Here is a 6,844-nt window from a genome sequence, read left to right as displayed (position 1 = left end):
ATTTGTTTATTTGACAAAAATTTCATTATGTAGCCCTGACAGGCTTAAAAACTCTATTTAGACCAGCTAGTGTCAAGCTCATAGGGATCTGAATTGTGGGATTGAAGATGTGCTACCATGCCAGCTTGTTTTCTGCTTTATTTATTTTTGTCTTTTTTTTAAATTGAATTTTTGTGAATTTCATAAAATATATTTTGGCTGGGCATCGTGGCGCACACCTTTAATCCCAGCACTCAGGAGGCAGAAGCAGGCGGATCTCTGTGAGTTCAAGTCCTGCCTGGTCTACATAGTGAGTTCCAGGACAGCTGGGGCTACAGGGAGACCCTATCTCAAAAAAGACCAAAAAAACCCCCCAAACAAACAAAAACAAACAAACAAACAAACAACAACAACAAATATATGATCTCCTGTCTGCATCCCTGTCTTTTAATGATTTTTAAAAATTTGGGATTTTTTTGGTCTTTTTGAGACAGGGTCTCCTTGTAGCTCTAGCTGGCCTGGATTTGCTATGGAGACCAAGCTGGCCTCTCAACTCACAGAGATCTGCCTCCTCTGCCTTCCGAGTGCTGGGATTAAAGGCATGCACCACCATGCCCGGCTATTTATTTAAAAAAATTTAAAGGAAAAAAAAAGGAAGAGGCCCTGTAAGGTAAGCAAGATTGTGTCCCCATCATTCATACAGGGGAATTGTGACAAGGAAAAGTTAATCTACTTACTAGTCACATGGAAATGGTAGTTCTGGAAAAGCACACTTGGTAGCTGACTTGAAGAGCTAAACTCTACTCTGAAGGGCCAGGACAGACACTAAACAAGGTCAACACTGAATAGCATCATGTATCTCACATGGTCTGTGACATCTGGAAGGTATAAGCACTTACCACTCTATACTTTCAGTTTGGGTAACAATGCAAAAACTCTAAGATGCAGTGCTGGTTTTCAGGGAGTTTTGCCATGACACTATCAAAGTTCAAAGTCTAGGGAGGTGTCACAGGCTACAAAGGAAGCAGAAGCAAGAAAAAAGCAAATGCACTGCATTGATTCTGAAACATAAACTGGAGACACAGGAGATCCAGGTAGTTGTGGTTTCTACTGCTCTCTGTATACACATGCACTTCTATAACTGACTACAGGAACAGACTCAATGTGGGGTTCTGGGGGCTGAGATAAACAGAAAGCAGTTTTGCTATCACACTTTATCTGGATACTGCCTGAATTCTTGATAATGAAGGAGTTAGAGATGTGCTATCACAAAATGTACCAAATTGGTACAGGTTTTACTTTAAGGTGAAATAACTTGAGAACCTGCAGTTGTAGGAAGGGCCATCTAATTTTCCATTAGCAAGCCAGAGAGGTGAGGAATATCCTTCACATTTCGACCTGAAATTAAACTTGGTCACCAGAGACTGGTAATTGTGGCCACAATGAACCTGAAGAAAATAGTTTGTCTTCATTAGCGTCTGCATTTCCTTCCCCATATATATCCCCAGAATTTATTCCCCTAGGTCAGGTAACCATTTGTCTCTGGTCATTTCTTCAGACTTTCTTGAGAAGATTCTCATGTACATGTATAACTAATATAACAAACTTTTTCTTGTTACTAATCTATGGTTTTGAAGAGTTACTAAATCTAGCCAGACATGGTGGCACACGCCTCTAATCCCCGGGAGGCAGAGGCAGGCGAATCTCTGTCAGTTCAAGGCCAGTCTGGTCTACTAGCAAGTTCCAAGCAAGCTGGGGCTACAGGGAGACCCTTTCTCAAAAAGACCAATCAATCAATCAATCTAAACAAAGCGTCCACTTGAGAACTGTGGGGGAGAATAATTTTCTCCCCTACTGAATTTGGTGTCCAGTGTGGGACATTCCACTGTTTGGAAGCTTGCCCTAGGGCTGCTACAGGGGAGATCTTGGACCTCAGACAAAAAGCCAACAAAAGTAAGATTTTTTATCAGACAGCTTCCTGAATTTCTGCTACAGGGACTAGGACTCTGTTTCTTTCTCTGTCTAAAAAAATCCAGATTAATAATAAAAACATTTCATTTAGTTCTTTGGGTGAAAGCAATTTTTTGGTTCTGTGAGTACTCTGAAATCCAATTTGAGCCTTCTCTTCTGAGATAGTCTTTGATTTGCTCTGTCTTTCTGTGTCATGTGTCATAGTGAATCCACAGGAAAGAACACAGCGTAAGTCTAAACTAACGTATCGCACAGGCTATCCAAGCATACTGGAAGGCTTGAGGTTCCCACTAAACCAGTTATCTATTTAGACACAAAAAAGAACAACAGAAACAAATGGATAAGGCTACCTTCATATCTTGTCTTGTGTCCTGAGAATCTGGTTTTGCAACCAAAGAGACATCCTCTCTGGTCTCTGCCATGCAAGAGACACAGTGTTAACCTGTGTCTTCTTGGCCAGTCAAGAAGCTGGGAACTCAACATAACTCTGTTCTCAAAGAGTTTATCTTAAAGAAGAGCTCCAGAAGGAGTATCTGACGCCCTAATCTTCATTAACCTGTTAGCTCTGGGAAACTCCATCTCGAGATCACCTGCAAGTATCACAGATTAGTGGATCTGTAGGCTGGAGAGGTATCTCATATTTCCATGTGTAGTCAGAGACACTTGTGCACATCACCTTTTTTTTTTTTTTTTGGTCTTTGTAAGACAGGGTCTCCAACTGCCCTGGAACTCACTATGTAGACCAGGCTGGCCTTGAACTCACAGAGATCTGCCTGCCTTTGCCTCCCGAATGCTACAATTAAAGGCCTGCGCCACCCCACCACGCCCAGCCCTTAACCTAACCTTTAACCTGTAGTAACACCGGTCTTTTACTTCTCTAGACTGTGCTAGTCTTTCTCTGAGAGCAAATTTTGGGTCATAGCTGTCACAACTTCTGTAACAACTTCAAGAACACCTTTGGCTTCTCTGAACCAACTATTATTCTTACTCCACTGCCTAGGGACACTCCGTTTACGAAAACTAACCTTTGGTTACCTTTAATTTGATTCTGATATGCCCTGACTCACAATTTCTCTTGGGATTTCATTATTAGGCCCATCCCAAAGAAAAAATGTTAAACACTAATGAAAAGTTCTCAATGAAATCTTGGCCATACCACAAATGTGTTCCACAAATGTGGAAATGGGGTGGAGAAAGAAAGGAAAGCTCTTGGCTCTTCTCAGTCAAATCTTATCATCTCCTTCAAGTGTACTTTTAAAACCCATCATAAAGTCCTTTCTTAGTAAATTATCTTTTTCCCAGGAGAAAAAAAGGCATAAACTGATTGCTCTGAAGTGCTGAGATGACTTGGCAATTAGAAGTAACTCTTGTGATACTTTCTTTTCCCAGAAGACAACTTCTGCCTTCTTGTTGAGCTTGCCATCTGTTTTTGACTTGCCATCTCTAAAGGGACACATGAGTTACCTGTCTTTGTGTACAGATCAGTTGAGGAGCTGGGATCCTACAATGTGGCTGCACAAAAAATGTGAGTTACAACCCATTTCAAGTCTAGCAAATACTTCTTTCTTTCAACTGGTACTGGCAGTGGCTGGGGTTATGACAAGCAGCATTTTTGCTCCCATGATAGAAACCTGACTTCTCACTTGCTTTGATTTCATGGGTGAATTACAGTCTAAGTCATTTACTTAGATATGAATTGCCTTAAAACTTTGGTTTATATTTATAGCATTACATCAACTTTTATTTTTTTCTCCAGACTGGAAATAGAATTCAACAAAGAAGGAAATAACTTATTTAACACATTTCCCAAAGACAAGCCACACTAAATCCAAATCTGACACAAAGTTTTTAAAATTTTCATCTTAGCTAAAAACTGCTCCACGTTATAAAAGAACAATAAAGATAATACAATCGGATGGACAGATCAGACTCTTCAAGCTATAGCACAGTATGGAAACAGAATTAAAAGCAACTAACTTTTTCTTTAGACAATTATTTCTCATTGATGATTTTGTTTCTAATCACAAAGTGCTACTCAGATATAAGACTTCAAATCTTGGTCTGCAATACTGTAGTGCCCACATGTAGCTAAGGGAGACAGCCCACTATTGTTCTAAAATGATGGATAAATTTGTGTTCTCCCCCTATCTAGAAGCCTTTGCAAGGGAACTGACACTGATTCTAACCACTCCAACAGCTATCAAAATGCCTGAAAGCAAATCCTGAACCCATCACTCTTGAGTCCAGCCTTGGCAAACAACAGAAAAACAAGGAGGAACCCAATGGATAGATGCTTTGGGAAGCTCTCATCAAGAAATTCCAATGGACTCTGATATGAACATTTGAAATTTGCCCTGTTTTGACTTTTTTCTGGTTTCTTATCTAGAAAGGCTAACTAGTCTTGCCTTTACTTCTCTTTCACATCTCCTAGGCACCAGTCAAGGTCTTTCTTTTCTCCCTACAATTAAGAATCATGCAATTTTGGAGTCTTTTAGATAGGCCCACTGAAGGGGTACCCCAATTGCCTCACCCCGTGTCCCTGTTCAGCGTGGAAGAAGCCAGAGCTGTCTGCGTCCCAATTCCCTATCTGCAAGCTGGGTAGCCTCTTCAGGGGATGGTGTGATAAGAATAGGAAGTAGGAATTGGCTAGGCAGTATAAAAAGACCCCAAAGAAAAATAGCCAGTTTCTGGGCTAAAAGTCAAAATGTCCTTGGGCCTCTTAGCAACATACTCTGTTCCAAAGGCCAAAAATGTCAAAAGCATTTGGGAGCTCTTATCTAATCCTTAGAAGATTTTAGGGTTACCTCTTCAGAGGGGGTAATGTTAGAGTATCAAAAGGCCCCATTTAAAAAAAAAAAAAGAATACACAGTTGTTCAGGAAAAAATGATGGGGAGATATAGGAGGAATTGGAGGGCATGGATTTGATCAAACACCTTATATGCATGTATGAAATTTTCAATAATTTTTTTAAAGTTAATAAAGCAACTGATGGGGCTGGAGAAATGGTTCAGCAGTTAAGAACACTGGTTGTTCTTGCAGAAGACTGGGGTTCAAATCCCAGCACCCACATGGCAGCTAACAACTGTCTGTAACTCCAGTCCCAGGGGATCTGACAGCTTCTTCTGACCTCTGCGGGCACTGCACGACACGGGTGCACTTACCTACACACAGGCAATACCCACATACACATAAAATTTTTAAAAATTTTAAAAAAGAAAAGCGTTGGGCATGGTGGCACACGCCTTTAATCCCAGCACTTGGGAGGCAGAGGCAGGCAGATCTCTGTGAGTTCGAGGCCAGCCTGATCTACATAGTGAGTTCCAGGACAGCTGGGGCTACAGGGAGTCCCTGTCTCAAAAAGACAATAAAAAAAGCAACTGACTTTTTCTTACAAACCGTGTCCTAAATATACCTCTAAAAACTACTAAATGTCTATCTATTAATCTCAGAATATAACAGGCCTGGCAGGAATTTAGATATTCTAAAGAGATGCAAGTTCCCCACTCTGACAATTCAAACAATGGTCCCCAAGAAATTGGAATTTCCCCAGGATTCCCATGCTAGAAGAAGACTGAAGCCTAGTGCCAGCCAGAGAAGGAATTTGTCTCCCGGAAGGACATTTCACTCAACTTGTGACAACTTGTCAGACCACCTTGCTGGAGGGATTAGAACCAAAACAATGACAGAACAATGATGAGAGGGGTCACACCTGGACTAGGGATGCTTAGCTGTGCATACCTCCTGGCCTCTACCACAAAGATGGACTTGGGCACTTAGGCAGAGACAAGAATGCCTGTGGCTACTGTAAAAACTAAATACACATATCATGGCATTGAAAATGATATTGCCCTGCCCTAAAAAGGGGGAAGGGGATAGAAAAATATAACTAGTGATTATCCTAGGTATTTAATTCATAAGTATGTTTCCCAAAACTTCTTGGTTAAAAAGTTACACTATTTCTCTCCAACTTTTAAGATGTAAATTTACTCCCAGACCTACCTGAGAAACTTTTAAAATGCAAGCATTTAAGTAGAGTGATTCTCAGGAGGGGAAAAAAAGCTGAAAGTATTTGCTGTCCATCTCAGATAGCAAATTATTTACCCACAGCTTGAACTAAGTCCTAAATTTAGTTTTCTCTTATATCTGGCTGCAATTTTAAAAACTACTGCTTCCAATTTTCATCTACTTTGCTAATAGAGACTAAAAGGCTTGGTTTTCCTTAAAGCCTGCAAAGCTAAAGTTAGACAACCCTATGACTGCAGAAAGTCACTACAGCAGCTAAGTAATCATGCTTGCTGCCTGTTACTACTATGTGGACCACTCAGAAAGATCATTAACTCATTATTACGTTTTAGTCATTTCTTTGGGCTTCATTTTCTTGGGAGGAGTCCCATGTACATGTAAAAGTAACACAACTTTTATGTCCTTCTAAATGTTAATTAATTCTTGTATTAAGTGCGTTCCTAGATCCAAGCAAGGAGTCAACATAAGGAACTGTCCCCTTCCCTACAAGAGCAGCTCTTAAAAACTGTTCTCTCCTTCATAGGAAGGCAGTCACAGACAGCCCAGGATAAGAATCCAAACTTAAGATTTCATTCTGAGGACTCCAAGTTTTTTTTTTTTCCTATTCTTTTCTTTCTTTCTTTTTCCTTGGGGGAAGAGATGCAAATGTCGAAGGACAACAGTATGGATTTTCTTAAGAAATTTACTCAAAATCTTTTAGAGGTCTTTAGAAAGTATGAAGAGGTATCACAAGCCTCTTCTACCTATTAAACAGAACAAGAAAGACAATTTGCTACATCCTCTGCTGTCAGCTTACCCCTACCCACCAAGACTTAGTGGCATGGACTGTCAAAAACCTAGGGGTAGGCCAGTCAGATGGCTCAGCAGTTA

This window comes from Nannospalax galili, unplaced genomic scaffold (assembly GCF_000622305.1).
Source record: "Nannospalax galili isolate Female #2095 unplaced genomic scaffold, S.galili_v1.0 scaffold1496, whole genome shotgun sequence".
Classification (NCBI taxonomy): Eukaryota; Metazoa; Chordata; class Mammalia; order Rodentia; family Spalacidae; genus Nannospalax; species Nannospalax galili.
This window is presented reverse-complemented; position numbering follows the sequence as displayed.